The sequence below is a fragment of the Lissotriton vulgaris genome, chromosome 3_1 (genome assembly GCF_964263255.1).
Source record: "Lissotriton vulgaris chromosome 3_1, aLisVul1.2, whole genome shotgun sequence".
In the NCBI taxonomy this organism is placed as follows: domain Eukaryota; kingdom Metazoa; phylum Chordata; class Amphibia; order Caudata; family Salamandridae; genus Lissotriton; species Lissotriton vulgaris.
Genome location: NC_141689.1, coordinates 610825374 through 610842879, shown reverse-complemented (window position 1 = coordinate 610842879; position 17506 = coordinate 610825374). Strand labels below are relative to the sequence as shown.

The 17506-nt window shown below is 44.4% G+C and overlaps 1 protein-coding gene across 3 annotated transcripts in view; it reads left to right on the top strand.

The window, feature by feature from the left end:
* The first annotated feature begins 15463 nt into the window (after window positions 1-15463).
* The window catches only part of CETN3 (centrin 3), a 111726-nt gene continuing 109683 nt past the window's right edge, over window positions 15464-17506 (top strand). Inside the window, exon 1 of one of the 3 annotated variants that reach the window (XM_086960898.1) lies at window positions 15464-15631. The gene's annotated coding sequence lies outside the window, so the exon portion shown is untranslated. Of the gene's footprint in view, window positions 15632-15667; window positions 15942-16174; window positions 16310-17506 lie in introns of those variants that run through there. The other 2 variants (XM_086960900.1, XM_086960899.1) reach the window with 2 other exon arrangements.

Sequence of the window (17506 nt, the reverse complement as noted above, 5' to 3'; positions counted from 1 at the left end):
CATCTAGCAACTCAGTAAGACCTGCCCCTGAGGATGTAGGAGCTGCACCTCCGACGAGAGGCCCCTTATTACACACAGGGTAGTTCTCTGGGGAAATCGGGCGATATTAGGCAGAGAGGGTCATATTTTGGGCCATGTGGGCCTCAATCAAATTAGTTCTGGCACCCAAAAGGGCACTTGGGGCAGTTTACAGGGTCCAAAAGAACTACACCTTCCACCAGAAGCAACACCATACACTGTAGTGTTGGTGAATGTGCCCCCTCTGCCACATGGAAAAGCTGAGCATTGGTTGACTTTGTGAAATAAAGCCCTCAATTTCTTATGTGGGAAAACAGGAATAACTTCTAATCTTTTCCCCGAATTTAGGATGGCACGGCGAATAGGGTGGGTTGGAAATTCTAATAAAGCTTTGCCTGGTGACTGTGTAGTGCAGTCCTTCAGATCCCCAGCCTTGGACCTAAATATCTTAGATAGGGTGGGTAATTGGCTGGTCAGAAGTAGGGGGATAAGTGTTGTCCCCTTAGGGTTCTTCTGTCAACCCCCCAGACCTTCTCAGCACTTCTTGGAGGAGGATTTCGGTTCGGGGCTAGCTCAGCACAGTTATGCTGTCCCAGTCAATAACCATTTTGAAGCCCTTAACAATCTGGAAGATATTGTCTGACTAATCCCCCACCCCCAGCATCTAGATTCGGGTAGAAGGCCGGCTGTGGGCTGTGAGAGGGGTACTTTAGAGCAGGCTAGCAGACCTGATTGTACTAAGATAGTGGAGAGATCCCCTGCCTCATGGAAAATAAAGGACTTAATAGAGGGAGACGGTGTTAACCTGTCCATGACCCGTCGCTCAGACCAATGTGAACGCTGTTCTAGCCCCCTGGTCCCATGTTGTACGGATTGTCCTTCCCCCTAGTTGTGAAGCCATTTAGTTCCATGCCCACCCCCGCAGATCACCTCTGGAGGATTATCTCATGGAATACTGCTGGATTGCGTTCTAAAATCAAGGCCTTACAGTCTCAGGGTGCGTCCAGTGACACACAGTGTGACATGGCCTCACAGTTTCCGGGTGCGCCCAGCGACACAGACGCATCTGCCTCTGTTGAGTTGGATGCACAAGCACCGACTGATCAGGTGCTCCAAGAGGGTCCAATCTCAGCTCCAAGTGGCGTTGAGAGAGTGCAAATCACTCAGAACACCTTGATAACTCCTGGAAGCCTCTTTTGGAACACTGCGGGCTGCGGAACAAATTAGAGATTGAGTAATTGGTTAGCTTTCTTGAAAAATATAACAATTTGTTTTCAGGAGACTTGGATGCGTGACATTACACATTTAAATGGGTTTTATTCCATCCATACACCAGCAAGGGTATCCCTAAGAAGACACTATCAAGGAGGACTTCTAACCCTGGTCTCAACCCCCTTAAATAGGAAACTGGGAAACATTTGCCTGGAGTCCCCGCACTTTCCAATCATTCATATTTTATATTTAAAAAATCTGACTCTGGTTGTAAATTTTTACATAATAATTTTTATATGCTAGATACCTGTATTGCCCAAGAATTGGAATCCACATTATCTAGGCATATTGAGGAGATAACTATGGATTTTGTTTTACTTTGGGGAGGTGACTTCAAATGTAAGATATGCCCCTTTTCTAAATGCTCTGTATGCCATTTATTTAATGAGAATGGAGCATCGAAAGAGTTTGGCTAAAATGCAGTAAGGCTGCGCCACTTTAAGTGTAAAGAAAACAAGGTGCCAATACTGCCGAATGAGTACGCCTATTTTCTATATTCAACAATATTAAACTGTTGATATATACCAAGGACAAGCAAATGTCAGATTACATCAGTTTTTTATTTCTAATTTTTTGAAAAGTATATTTTGTTGTTTTATAATAAAGTTGTAAATATTCAATTACATACAGGGAGAGGAACTGGAAAAAAATATTTTATAGGTAGAATAAAAGAACACACAAAAGATGTGGGTGTGGCAAGTGAATGGTATCAAAACATCAAAACTCAAAACATACAGACTCATCACTCATCTAAAACTCAGTGAACACAACATTCAGCGAACAATCACACTGAAATCCTTACATACTGTGTCAGACTCGCAAGTGAGATGAAAACTTGAAAAAAAAAAAGAAAGAAAGGAAGGACAAGAGCCTTTTTTAATACCCTCACCTAGAGTCAGGGAATCTATTATTGATTTTAGGGGTGGGGTATTAATTAAGTTAGTTTTCCAATTTGAGTTTAATAAAGTCCGTTTTTCTGATTGGTACGAATGATAGTCCTTTTTCCAAAAGGCTAATTTCAACTTTTGTCAATGTTTCCTTGGAAAGATTGTAAATCGGAGATTTTAATTCTTGTAGTTGCTGTAATTCTGCCTTCTTGTAGACATCTCCCAGGGCTGAACAAATCGGGTTTTTGCGCATGGTTTTTGTTGGCCGCGTCCTAAAAAAGATTGTTGCTGTTGTTGTTGTGCCCCTTGTTGGAAATTCTGTTGTTGGAAATTCTGTTGGAATGCCCCTCTCCTTGTGTAACCAGATCTATAGTTCGAGTTGTCTCCTTCACTACTACCCGAAGAGGATGTATCCGAAAACGTCACAAAATTATTCCGGGATCTTCCTTGATTGTCAGAAAGAAATCTTCTCGACTCAGGTCGTGTGCAAAAGTCTTGCTGTAAATATGGATAAGCTTTTTCTAAAGAGAAGTTCTTCTTGTCTCTTTGAAAATTGCTTTCTTTTTGAGTAATTGTATAATCTTTAAACTCAATGCTGTCTTTTTCGACTTTCTCTAACAATATTTTTGAGTCCGTTATCAATTGATTGTTCGTTATCTCAGTCTCTAAGCCTGCTATCTCTTCCAATTGAACTTTTTTTTTATTTTATTTTAATTTTATTTAAAAAAAAAAAAAAATTTAAACCTTAATTTTAAAACAGTGCACACAGCTATTCAGCCTTACATCCCGGAGGCGAGGAAGCAGAGCGGACCACAGTAAATCAAAGTGCAAGAATCAGTACTTCAGAACGAATGAAGGTTAATTTTCAAATTTTATATAACAAACGTAAGAAAGAGAAAAAGGAAAAGAGAGGAGCGCCGAAACTGGCGCAATGAAGAAGGCAATGAAATTTAAGGTACAGTGAGGCGTAATGAGGGGGCCGGTCAAGCACAGAGAACACAGTAATAATCAGTATAATAGGGATACTAGGAATGCAGGGGGAGGGAAACACAGGATAGCAGAGTATAAAATCTCAAATTGGAACCATAGGCTATGGCGATAAGTGTTCTTCCTGTGGAGCAGATTCTGGAGGTACGCAAATGTCACCCCTATATTCGTTCCAAGCCCCCCACATTTTCTGTCACTTTTTAGGCTTACCCCTGGCAACATACACAATCTTTTCCCGGAACATACACCAATCCATGTTGGCCTTCCACTGTACAACCATCGGAGCCGTCGTGGCTCCCCACATCTGTGCGATGTCCCGTTTCGCAATCATATTACCCAGGGTCACCCATCGGGTCTGGGCCACGTTGTGGTCTGTCGGGCCCCATATATTCAGGAGGCATCTTCTGGCTTCTGCGCGCACTTCCACCCCAGTCACCTCGCTCATAATCGAGTGCACGCGTCACCAGTAAGAAGCTATTGCATCACATTCCCATATAATATGCATAAATGTGGCGAGTGCACCACAGCCGCGCCTACAGAGGCCATCAACAGAGTGTCCCATGTGTACAAGTCCAACTCTGCTGTTCCCTTCCCATAACAAGAGCAGCGTCGGTGGCAAGGTCTCGATACTCCGATTGCTTAAGGGAGAGACTATGTAGCAGCTCGGGCACGGGGCCCGCCTCCAATTGGGAGTCCAACTCCAAAATCTCCGCCTCGATGCGCACCATGTTGGCGTCCCTGTCCCTGCGAGCTTCCGCTATGAGGGCAAATGCCTCACCCCGCAAGACCGTTTTAAACGCCTCCCATAAGGTAGCAGCCGATGCAACCGATCCCATGTTCTCGGTAAAATAGAGCTCAATAGCCTTGGTCAAGAGACCACGCGTCTTTGGGTTATCGGAAGTACCACGGATTGAACACCACCGGTCGGTCTGTAACAACGATGTTGAAATCGAATGAAACCCACAACGGGGAGTGGTCCGAGATGCCCCTCACCAAGAAGCGAGCCTCAGAGATCGCCAGTGCATGAGCAGCCAAGGCAAGAACATAATCAATCCTCGAGAGGCTACCATGTGCGCCAGAATGAAAAGAGTATTGGATTTGGGTGGGATGTAGGAGTCTCCAGCAGTCGACCAACCCCATAGTATCAAGGAAAGTGGGAAGCCATAGTTGCGAGCCACGGAGGTCTCTAGGCGGATGTCTGTCCAAGGACCCGGAGCAAACCGAATTAAAGTCACCCCCTACAATAAGCAACCCAGCTGGCAGATTCAAAATGGCGCTTCCAAGGTCCTGAAAGGTGTTGTTTTGCAGCCCCGGGGGAACATAAACCGAAACCAGAGTCAAGACACGCCCTTCCCACCGCCCTGCGACGGCTGTATACCCCCCCCTCTCGTCCACTGTAGTGGAGTCAATCTCAAAAGGGAGAGATGTGCGCACCATAATACCCGCCCCCCGGGATCCCGAAGAAAACCCCGAATGTGCCACCATCTTGAAACCCTTCCTGTTGAGCGCTCGGCATGTATTCCCCACCAAATGTGTTTCCTGCAAAAGAATAACATCAGGCATATGTCTTTTGAACAGTTGCAATACCACCCCTCTCTTAATATGATCACCCAAGCCGTTGACATTCCAACAGAGAACTTCCAATTTCCTACCCCCCATCATCGTATCCCAAACCTTCGCCAGCCCCCAGAGGCCCTACCGATGCATGAAACAAAGCAGAGCATGTGACCTATTGCCTAAGAGAAAGAAAAAGGAAACAAGGAAAACACACAGAACCAACCCCAACACCGCCCCCCACCCTGCACCCCTGCAGCAGACTAAAAAGCCCCCCCAACCAGCAGTGTGCCTGTCGCCCCATAAACTAAGCTACAAAAAGACCCTAGAGGAGTAAGGAGCCCTCGCAGTCCCCCCCACTGCCACCCTCCATGAGAGAATAGGATATAACCAGTAAAGTGCAACAGCTTGGCATTATAGGTTATAGTCAACGGTCACACCAACCGACAAGGGTAGCGCAAGAAGTACTATTCCTGAGGATCGGGGCCACCAGAGGCACCTTCAGAATGTTCCTCCTGCTCTTCGCGCCGGTGCGGCAAGGTGTCCAGCCAGTCACTCGCAGACTCAGGCATATCAAAAAACAGGGCGCGGCCATCGCGTTCAATGCGCAGTTTAACGGGGAACAACATAGAGTATTTCAGCCCCAAGTCTCTGAGGCGCCGCTTCACCCCCGCAAAACTTTGGCGCTGTCTCTGAACAGCCCTGGTGAAGTCCGGGTAGAAGTTCACATCTGCGTTTTGGAACTTGAGAGGCCCATGTCGCCTCGAAGCCTGAAGGATCGCATCTCGATCCCTGAAGTTGAATAAACGGGCGATGATGGGTCTCGGTGCGACGCCCGTCTTCGGAGGGCCGCCCGGTATTCTATGTGCCCGCTCCACCGAGAAGAAGTGACTGAGGCCTGCTGGAGCCAGATGAGTCTTAACCAAGTCCTCGACAAAGAGGTCAACAGTCGCTTCCTCCGCACCCTCCGGTACCCCAATAATGCGCACATTCTGCCACCTGGCACGCCCCTCGAAGTCCTCCAGCCGCCTCGAGAACAGATCATTGACCGACCGCAAGGTACGAACCTCCGCTTGCAGGTCCGAGACATCGGTCGTGAGGCTGGAAGTTTTGATATCGAGAGATTTCACTCGATCGTTCGTTTTGCCCAGGTCGGCCCTGATCAAATTGAGATCAAAAGCCAGGGTGTCCACCTTATGTGCCAGGACCTTGTGTTGTTTGTGCATCTCAGTCCTGATGCCAGCGATAGCCCCCATGATGTCGCGGAGAGTGGGCTCCGACCCTTCGGGCGAGACCGCCCGTAGGGAGTCCTTAGATTGAGCGACAAAAGTGGGCGAGGTCCTTTGCTGGGCGTACCCGTCGATCTTGTTGGTCTGGGGCTGAACCGTCTTCCTGCTGGCCCGGTTCGCCGTCCTGTCGGGATCACCCCTGCCAGCCATGTTGGGTCCGGGCAGAACAAAGGGTAGCAGTCCGATGTCGCTGTAAGCACTCAAACGGGCGCGGAGCGGAGCCTCTCCGAATGTCTAGTCAACAGCCGGCAACTCCGCGGCTACGTGCACTCCGCCAGGAGGCCAGAAGGCGCTCACTCGGCATATCGATCATGCTCTGCGTCGTTTCGACCGTCAGCCATCTACGGGACAATGGTGCGTCTCTGGCACAAAGTTCAACACGACGTAACTTTGCCAAGGAATGTCGGATTCGGGAACGGAAAGCGGATCCCGTGTCTACGACCACTCGCCAACTGGAATCCACCACCGTGGATCAGGATTTCTTCCAGGATAAGTGCGGAGGGTCGGAGGGTCTGCGGAGCTCTGAGCTTACGCGGCCATCTTGCTTGCCCGCGAAGCTCCTCCCTCCCAATTGAACTTTTGATAGCCGTTGCGCCGTCTCTACAGTTAACACCATTAGGTCACGGCTACATTTTGTTTCTATCAGGCTGTATCCCTTTTTATAGATTGGATCTTCGGTGAACACCACTGGGATGTTCCTGATGATAAGTCCTCCAGGGATCGTGCCCGCTCTAAGATGTTGCAGAAGGAAATGACCATGGAGGTCAGTACGTATTTGTTTCTTTTTGAGTCGCGTTAGTTTCTCTGATTCATTATTTACTTTGGCTGAATTACTTAATACTGCTGATCCAAAAGAAGGAGGGTCACTCAAGAGATTTTTGATATGTTCTTCAGAATATGCAAAAGTGTCTTTTTCTGCCATCCTTGTAGAAGAATTTTAGGAGAAGGCCAATAATGTCAGTGTTGCATTCCCTGTTGAAGTTGGATGATTTTCGTCAATCGTTAGTTTTTATTGTTTTTTGTACTTCTTAGCAGGCCTTTGCCTGAATCCAGAAGTGGAGATATTAGATTGTGGGTGGAAAACCACCTATTTTGGTTTGCTTCCAAAAAAACAAAAAAGGGACCTCACGAGCGTGCGCCCGCTAATTAACAATGGAGCATCGAAAGGGTTTGGCTAAAGCGCAGTAAGGCTGCGCCACTTTAAGTGTAAACAAAACAAGGTGCCAATACTGCCAAATGAGTACGCCTATTTTCTATATTCAACGATATTAAACTGTTGATATATACCAAGGACAAGCAAATGTCATATTAAATCAGTTTTTTATTTCTAATTTTTTGAAAAGTATATTTTGTTGTTTTATAATAAAGTTGTAAATATTCAATTACATACAGGGAGATGAACTGGAAAAAATTATTTTATAGGTAGAATTAAAGAACACACAAAAGATGTGGGTGTGGCAAGTGAATGGTATCAAAACATCAAAACTCAAAACATACAGACTCATCACTCATCTAATACTCAGTGAACACAACATTCAGCGAACAATCACACTGAAATCCTTACATACTGTGTCAGACTCGCAAGTGAGATGAAAACTTGAAAAAAGAAAAGAAAGAAAGGAAGGACAAGAGCCTTTTTTAATACCCTCACCTAGAGTCAGGGAATATATTATTGATTTTAGGGGTGGGGTATTAATGAAGTTAGTTTGACGATTTTTGACAATATATTTCAATCAGTCCCTTATTTAGAACCTCAAGCTCTGTGGGTGTGAGGACATAGTCAGACAGGTTGACAACAATATTATTGTCATATGATGTTAAAACTGGGGTTGCTTGTATCCCCTGCTCCTGGTGACCCGTGGGGAGAAAGTTTGCCATGTTGGATTTTTCCTGGCCCGGCCTCTCGGTGCCTGGCCTCCCCCCCTGACCTTTTTTTGATTTAATCTGACCTATCCCTCTCCGCATCCACACACGGGATTGCACGAGCACTGCTTGAGAGCAGGGACTATAGACACACAGGGAATGACACGCACAGATTGTATGAGTATATTTTAAAGACAGGCACACCCTGTTGTAAACTCCTGGAATGGGTGTAAGGTTAAGAGTAGCCACACGAACGAGTCAACAGGAGATGGTTTAAAAGAGATTGCCTAGTGTATAGTAGGACCAGGTTTTGTGAATATGATGACCTGCCCACGCCGCCAAGTCCGGGAGGTACTAGCTTGCAGGTTGGCCATGAATTTCAGCAAAAACCTGCATCATGTGACCAAGGGAGTGTTCTATTGGGAGGTCACATGATTAGCTATGGTAAATGGAGCGGCCATGACAGAGTGATATTTTATGTCCTGAGCCCGGCAAAGATCCCTATCAATCAATGTTGGGGTACGTCTTCTGTGTACAGCTTATTAACCCTAGGATTGTGGTTTTTAAATGCTCTGGGGGCGCTTTGTGTCTGGTTGAATTAAATGTTAGTTAATATTATGTTGGGGTATGTCTTCTGTGTACAGCTTAGTAACCTGAGGATTGTGAATTTATACAGTATCGGGGCGCTTTTGTGTCTAGTTAAATTAAATGTTAGTGAATATTATATTCTCTTGTGATCTTGATATAATATCGGATCAACTGCAACAATATTCGTTTGTCACGGATTAGAGTCACTTCGGTAACTGTGGTAAACAATGCACCCGTGGCGGTGTGGTGTTACAATGTTGTTATCGGCAAAAATTCTTGCCCCAGGTGTTGGTGTATTACATTTAGCATAGGACTCAGTATACAAATGGTCCATCCATATGGTTAGGTTTTTATCATAATTGGTTAAGGGCTCACTGTTAGCATTTTCAATGTTTTTCAACATCCCAGGAGCTAAGGCATACTGTTTAAGTGTGTATTAGAACTGAGCATTGCAGTACACCAGATCCACAAAGGTCGTGTCAGTCTTGTTTCACTTAGGGGTATGCAGTGTTTCTGGATGTCATGTATGGGTGTCTCTGGACGTGATGGATGGGGAGTGTCATCCCATGATTTACCCCAATATGGCTGTAGAGATATTTCGGTCCTGTTTTACTAAGGTGTTTGTAGTTTCTCTGGACGTCATGTATGGGTAGCGTCATCCCTTGATTCACTCCAATATGACTGTAGAGATATATAAGAACAGGAGGTGTACGCCATATCTCTACAGCCATATTTCTTCACCACGGTTTTTATTCCTTTTAATGTGTTCAAAACGTTAGGTGCACACTTAACGGCGTATTTCTGAATGATGTTCGAAGTCACTACAGTTGTTGCTTTTTAAACCCACACCTGTTATGTATGCCTTTGTGTCTCCTTATCATAGGTAGATCCAGCTCATCATAGGTACATGGACACATTGAGCATCTTTTTTTTGTGATACTTTGATTAACCTTCTGAATACTGATACCGATCCTATATTGTAGACAGTTTCCACTCTCTCTATATGGTCCTGAAGAATCGCGAGTTAATGAACACGAGCGCGAGAAACATGTTGACCGTTAATTACACACACTAACTAACACATAAGTAGGAAACATTATATTCCATTAAGTGCCGGTTATCTTTTTTTTAATTAGGGCAGGAGATCCCCCAGAATAAAATTACTCTCAGGTACTCCCAGCCTTATTTTAAATCACTAACACGTCTACACACCATTGGCCCAACACACGCACTTCACAAAACGGCTGTTGGATAGAAAATCTCCGGTAAAGTGGCCCTCTTTGAGGTGAGCCCGTTGTGTTTTGCACCGCCGCCGTGACGAGGAGCAACCCATATGATGAAGCATGACACCTGAAAGGGTATGTGAGGGCATTACATCCAACAATTGGATGCCCAACTGTAGATCTCAGTGAGACCCAGTGGCATCCAGACACAGTGTGACTACTGCATCCTTCCTCTGAGGAACAGCACCTTGTCTTGCTGATTTGATTGGGGCATCTGCTTGTGCTGGACCTCCCACTCATGAGCAGTGGAAATCGCCCCCCCCCTTCTCTCCCCCTTGTTGAGCACACTGTTGAACAGTGTCTGAACTTGCACCTGGTCACTGCCAAGTACACCTTAGCCAGGCCAGGAGCCCTTTATTTGAGGTTCATAGACCTGACGTCTGCTTTTGATTGGGTACAGAGGGGGAGACTCTGGGAGAAGATGCTCTCTATAGGTATAGAACCATTGATTGTCCACTTCTTGGCAGCAACGTACCAGGGTGTAACGGGTAGAGTGCGCTATAGTGTCAATGATGAGCTCACTGCCCCAATAAAGATGGATCGCGGGGTCCGTCAAGGTTGCGTCCTCGCCCCTATTTTATTCTGCCTCTACATCAACAACCTGGAGAGTAAATTGCTCAATGGGAATATGGATGTACCTCAGATAAGCTGTAGACCCCTTCTAGCACTTCTATATGCCGATGATTGTGTTTTGATTTCCAGGACAAGGGTGCGGCTGCAGAGGCTTTTAACTAATTTTAATGGTTTTATAAGTGATCTTGGACTGAAAACAAATGTTGCTAAATCCCATGTTATGGTGGTGGGCAACCTCCCACGAACACAACACCATGTTTTACTAATAATGAAAAATTACTTTGTGTACCCACCTTTTCCTACTTGGGCATTCTTTTTAATCAAAAAGTACATGGTCCCACTTAGTGGAGGCAAGAATTGGAGGTTTTAATCGTAGCGTTGAGGCTAGGTTTAGGTTCACAAAAAAACTAGGATCCTGGCCTATAAAAGTCATTACAGACATATATAAGGCTTGCATGTGCGCCATCACTATGTACGGCACTGGTGTCTGGGGGTTTTGTAACACTGCTGTTCTACGGAGAGTTGAAAATATGTTTTTGAAACGATTGTTAACAGTGCCTAAAAGTACAGCTGTTTCTATTTGTCGAAATGAATTAGGTGTAACCCCACTATCTTTTCGTCTCCAGTTATCCCCTCTTCTGTTATGGCGTGGTATTTGGGTGAAAGAAGAGACTGTCCTAAATCCTGCTATAATCACTGACTGTTTGAAACTGGACTGTGTCATGAAAATTCCCTGGATTATGTATATACACGAGCTACTAGGGTAGTCGGGCTACCAAACTGTATTAACACTCCTGGTAATATAGGCAAAATTCCAAGAGTCAAATTGAAAAGAATGTTTATGGCATATAGCTATGAACTCAGAGATCGTGTAGAATATAGCAAGAAAAGAGTTGTTGAACACTCATTGCTGGTTTGTTCTTTAGGTACTGAACCCTATCTCTCTTTCTTTTTTTGGTCACCCTTAGATGTGTATAGATGGGTATTGCCCACTTATTGGTTTCCTATCAGCGTGATACACATTGTGACGCAAAATTGGATTTGTGTCATTGTGACTCAGAATCAGCACAGAGCACTTTACATTTTATGTTTTTCTGTGGACTCTATACTATTCCTAGACGTGCTTTTTTAATACTACTGTTAAGATTTTTAAATTCAAGAAAGTGCAGGGCTGCGTTACAATATTTGCTCCTTTTGAAAGATAAATTTATTTGCCTAATTATTTATAAATACATTTCCACCTCGATGCGGCTTCGGAACATGGTGGGTAAATGATTTTATATTGCTTAAAACAATATTTTAATATAAATTTGAGTGTTTTAATTGTATGAAATGTTTTTATTATGAAATCTTTTATAGTTGATTTGCAGCCGAATAAAGATTTATTGATGATGATGATGACACTATGTTTTTCTTTCACCTGTTTTTAGATGATTTAACTTGTAAAAATAGGGGCCTGAAGAGCTAGTGGGATACATCTTGTGCCCATGATAACATTATTTGGACAAGTGGTAATACCAAGATGAAAACTGATGTTTACACCAATTTACACTAGATTATATGCAACCTTAGCTGCAAGGGCAATCCTGAGAGGTGCCTTTTCTTGGTAATGTCTTGGCTAGGATTATATGGTGAGTCTAAGGTCACGTCAATATTTTTATATTTGTTTTTTTTTTGTGCCATTTATCTATGTCTCATTGAGGCTATTTTTCATTTAGAGCCCATTGAATACTCATTGTTCCTGTAAATCCTATATGAAATCATTATTGCAATACTAGTGAAAGGTGGTTAATAGTATTACAATGGTACTATTCTTTTTATGGTGGCCAATGATACTATTGAGCCTTATGAGTATCAGTATTGGTTTAGAGACTAGTAGAAGTCAATATGGCTGTGATGTCTGATGGGGAGTGTATCAGGATGGGGAGTGTACCAGTATTACAACAGTGCCTAACAGGATTCATTATGTCTATAATGGTGACTTGGGAGAAATAGTGCTCAAGTGACTGATCGGGTCATCTTTGTTATATAGTAATAATAATAATAATAATAAGTCCATTTGTAAAGCGCAATGGTTACACTTATACCAGTGTGTTCCCGTGCTGCGGTAAGGTCAGCCCGAAATCAGAAGCCCAGAGCCCTCACCCACCTAGACTTGGGGAAAAAGGAGCGTTTTTAATTTTTTTTCTGAAAGAACTCTCCTGAATCTCCATCTGGAGCTCCGTCGGGAGGGCCTTCCATTGTTTGGCCGCCAGCAGTCGGAAGGACCGACCCCCCATCCTAGCTTTTTTTAATAGTAGGAACACACACCAAGCCTACCCCACCTGACCTCAGCTGACGTGTGAGAGCATACGGGGACAGGAGTTCCGACAGATACAAAGGGGACTTTCCCTGCAAGATCCGGTGGCAAACACAAAGAGCCTTAAATGTGATTCTTTCTTTTATCAGAAGCCAGTGTAGTGCAGCCCGAGCAGCTCTAGCCGATGACCTTCTCGGGCGCCTTAAGATGAGGCGGGCTGCAGCATTCTGTACTCCCTGCAGAAGGAGCAAGCATTTCGTTAGTGCGCCTAGACACAGAATGTTACCATAGTCTAGGTGCGACGTCACCAACGCATGGACCAGAGTCTTCCTGGCCGCCACGGGCAAAAGGTCCAAGGTTTTTCGCAGGACCTTCAGAATCCCGAAGCAGGTGCCTGCCACCCGCCTGGTTTGATAGTCGAAAGAGAGGCTGGGATCCAACCAGACTCCCAGGTTTTTAGCCTGCACACAGGGCGTAGGTGTCACCCCCAAGTCCTGGGGCCACCATGCCGACGACCATACAGTCTGGGCCAGACTCACCACCAGCACCTCCGTTTTGTCGCCATTCAGCTTCAGGCAGTTCTTCTCCATCCATGCAGCATGCATGCCCTGAAGCTGGAGGCAGCCGACTCCGGTGCCTGGGTCAGGGAGACCCAGGCACCGGAGCAATACTTGGTGGCAATAAATAAACTTTCCTAGAATATCTGATGGGGGTTATTGTTACATGAGTAATAATTATTTCTAAAGTACCCAATAGAGGCCTTATAGCCATCGGGTCTCATGGGGGAAGCAGTGGTGGAGGGGTTAGCGGGTTTATTAGTTATGGTTTGCATAGTTGCCTGAGTGTTGCTACAGTGCAGTGTGGTAATCAGTGTGTCTATAGAGTTTGGATGGTGAATGCCCGTTCTCAGGGGACTGTGTTATTCAACAGCAGTTAAACAATCCTTCTGAAATTTACTACTACTAACGTCCTTGAAGCAAATACTGCTGTGAGTTCACTAAATTGCCAAGTACACCATCTTTGCGCTTTGACCTTTCAGGGTGAACAACTTACTCTTGGAGGTGGTGTGGGTAAGACGTCTAGTTCAGGTTGCACATGTATCAGAAGTCCCTTAGAATTGCAGTAATCATCACTTTTTTTGGATGATTTGTATTTAACTGATATTTGCATACTAAATGAACACTACAGCCTTAACAGGACTATTTATTTAGTGATCTTTCGGTATTCATCGTATTCTAGTAGAATTCAAATTATATAAATGATAGGTTTGTTGTCAATAGAATTTCTGCATTGCAAATGAAGACTACAAGATGATAACACCAATGTTTGCTTAGTATTCTGTTGGTGTTCAAGGTGTATCAATCACATTTCAGTAGTTTTCGTGCACTAGTCTGTACAAAAATAATAATATTAAATACTAAAAATGTAAAAATGTACTCTTCGAATACAATAAAAAGTCACGTTTAAAACAATCTGAAGTATTCAGATTTGGTAAGGGCACTGCTGCTATGATTCATAACATAACCAGCTGTAGCTGTGAGCCAGACTTGGAGGGCAGTTGCGGGGCAGCCCGGGGCACCGGAGTAGTGCCCCCACACAGTGCCTGACTTTAAGATGGCGGGCGGCGGCTGACATCGCAACAAAGGCACCCTATACTGATTGAAGCGGGAGGCCACGCACAGCTCGGAGCATCCAGGGAGCCCGCTCCGGTGGTCACCCTCAGGATTGACAAAGCACTGCAAGGGGGGACACCGGACACACAAAGGCAGATGACACGAAGTCAGCCTGTTTCCTAGATGGCCGAGACCACACATGATGTGCTCGACTCCATGTGGCACCAGAGTGCACCTTTACAAGCAGGCACCAGGCCGGACAGGGCACCTTTTTTGACCAGGGGCACTCCTATAAGACGCTTTGGAGAATCTTATGACCATAATTACAGCTCCCAGTACGGGATACACCTGAGGCACTGCAATTGTAGACCACAGTCTCTCATGGACTTTGTTGTATCTTGAGTCTTCACTTATTTCTTAACATCTTAACTTAAATAAAGTAACTTATGAATCTACAGTTCCAGCTTCTTTCTGATTACTTCAGACTTCTTTACTTTTCCTCTTGTCCTGCCCGCCATTTTGCTGCTGTTCTCTGCCGTTTTTCTCTGATCCCCGACCCGTCATCTTGTCCATTCCCTCGTCTTTTACCCTTTTCCTTCTTTTCCCCCTTGAGGATCCTCAAATGTTTATTCCCCTCTCTGTTTTGCCTTTTCTCCATACCCCTGAATCCCTCCCACCCTCCCTTGGTGTTGTGACTACGTCCCCTCTCCGACCCCACTTAATGGAACTCTACCTGAGGCAATCTACTATGTATGTATATATATATATGTATATAGGGATAACTGTAATCACTAGTATAGGCAGTAGACCTTTGTACCATCTACCATTCCTATGTGACTCTTAGAGTATATCCATTTGTATTCCTTCCCTATGTATATATAGATAACTCTAATCACTAGTATATGCAGTAGACCTTTGTTCTATCTACCATTCCTATGTGACTCTTAGAGTATATCCATTTGGATCTCCTCCTTGTGTGACTTTACATCTTGTACATTTGCAAAAAAAATTCTGTTTGTATCCTTTATGTAACGCATGTAATCCTAAGTCCTTATGTTTTTCAACTGGTTCTTATGTAAAGCGCTCTGACACCTTCGGGTAAAGTTCGCGCTATATAAAATCGCATAAATAAAAATAAATAAATAAAAAAAATCTGAGGCGACAGGGTTAAGAAACTCGTGTCAGACAGTGAAAGGCGGGGCCTAGGAAAGAGCTCTCCGTGACGAGCTGGTACTGAGGTACGTGTAACCTATAGTGAGGCATGAAGGAGGAGTTCCGTGGGGAGCTGAGGGGTAGCGGTAACAGAAACTGGTTTGACGGATGCTTGTTTGCCTCTAAACACACCCGTTGCCTCAGTAACATCACAGCACCTGCTTTTCCCGGGATGTCCTCAGTGCTTCTGAAGGTAGGTTATAAGTTATCCCAAGAGTTACACTCTCTTGCCATGGGACCGTGTAATTAGCAGGACGAGTGGGCATTAATGATTTTTAATGCAATTTGCACAGACCAATGTGGATTAATGTTAAGAACTTCATCAGGTATCCTTATAGTGTCCATTTAATCAGCTTTGCTGCGCAGGCAAAGCCATCGGATGTCACGAATGCGTCACCCAAAACTTTGTGGCGCGTAGGTTTCCAAGGGAAATCGGTGTAAAGCGGCGGCCATCTTGGGAGGGGTAATTTTGTCTCGTAGCAGTTACTGTGCTCAGTCTCCAGGTAATTTTATTTTTTGTGGCAGATTTTGTGCCTAAACCAATGTTAATATGTTGTCACAGTGGAATATTTATTTCTTATTATACTAAAATAGGCTTATTATTGTTCAATTTTCCACGGGATCATGTTACTACTCATTCACTGTGTTATTTTGCGGACTAAAGAGAAATGTCGTGTCTAAGACGAAGAACAATATACGGGGGCTAGGTCACGGACACGCAAATTAGCATGCGTGTTTCATGTATAGCGTTTTTAAATAACTGGTTAGTAATGGAGGTGTCAGTTGTCAGGGGAACCATTAGTGCGGTGCTTTGCAGTCCATGAACATAAACAAAATTGGGTAGCGTGCATTATAAACCGACATTATTCAGGTAAGACGAAAATTAACCAGAGTTGTCCCTTTAGCGTGTTTATAGTTCCACGCTGTTTCTCGTGAGGTTCAGACCATGTCAAATTATCATATTTGTAAAGAGAATTAAAGGTAATAAAAGATTACTGCTTGATCGTTGTTTCTAAAGCAGCCGACTTTGCACCTGGATAATCAGGCTCGAATTCAAACTTCTTGGATCAAATGTGTGCGATTGTAGCTAAATCACTAACTCTCCTCGTTCCTAAAAACGAAGTAACATACCATGGCTCTCAAAAATAGTTCTGTAATTCCTTCGGGACAGTTTAGAAATATAAACTGCCCTAAATTGTATAAATGTGCTCACTGTCGCGTTCCCTGGATTTTTTTTTGCAAAGTGTTTTCATGCATAGTGCGGGAGTAGGTTTAACGTTTTGTTTCACATTTGTATTATATTCCTGCAGCACTCATTATTTTCTGTTAGGTTACGCAGACTTGAAATTGTGGTTTCTGTTTAATAGGCGCTGGTCGAGCGCCTGCGAAAGTACGTGACATGTTAACCGAATACTGGTTCCCCATACAAGGCTTCACTCATTGGACCCCTGTTTGTGGGGTTGGATCCAGAACTTTGTGTAGTGCATCGGAGCTCCGTTTGTCCTCGGCTGAAATTGGCTGTAGTCTCGTGTAAGATTACCGCAAACAACAGGAAAACAACCTCGTGTAAGATTACCGCAAGCAGGAGGAAAAACAACTCTTCTTATTTTCAGCAGCACAAACGTAGGAAGGTGCCACTTGCCGTGAGAGAGGGTGTTAAGTAATTACTGGATGACATGCTCACAGACAGTATCATTGAACCCGTAGAGGTTTCACCATGGAATTCTCCGGTTGTTCTTACTCAGAAGCCTGACGGCCGCCTGAGATTCTGTGTGGACTTTAGAGTGCTCAATCAAGAGATTGTGACTGATGTCTTCCCCTTCCTAATATATATGAGTTGTTAGCCTTGGTGAAAGATGGTAGGTATATCTCTAAATTGGATTTGAGAAGTGCCTATCATCAGATAAAGCTGCATGATGATTCTAAAGCGTCGATAGCTTTTTTTTACTACTAAAGGCACATTTCAGTTCACTCGCATGCCGTTTGGTTTGGCATCGGCACTGAGTGTCTTTCAGCGTATGATGGCTAAGATGTTTGGAGGAGTGAAAGATGTCTATTTCCAGGACAA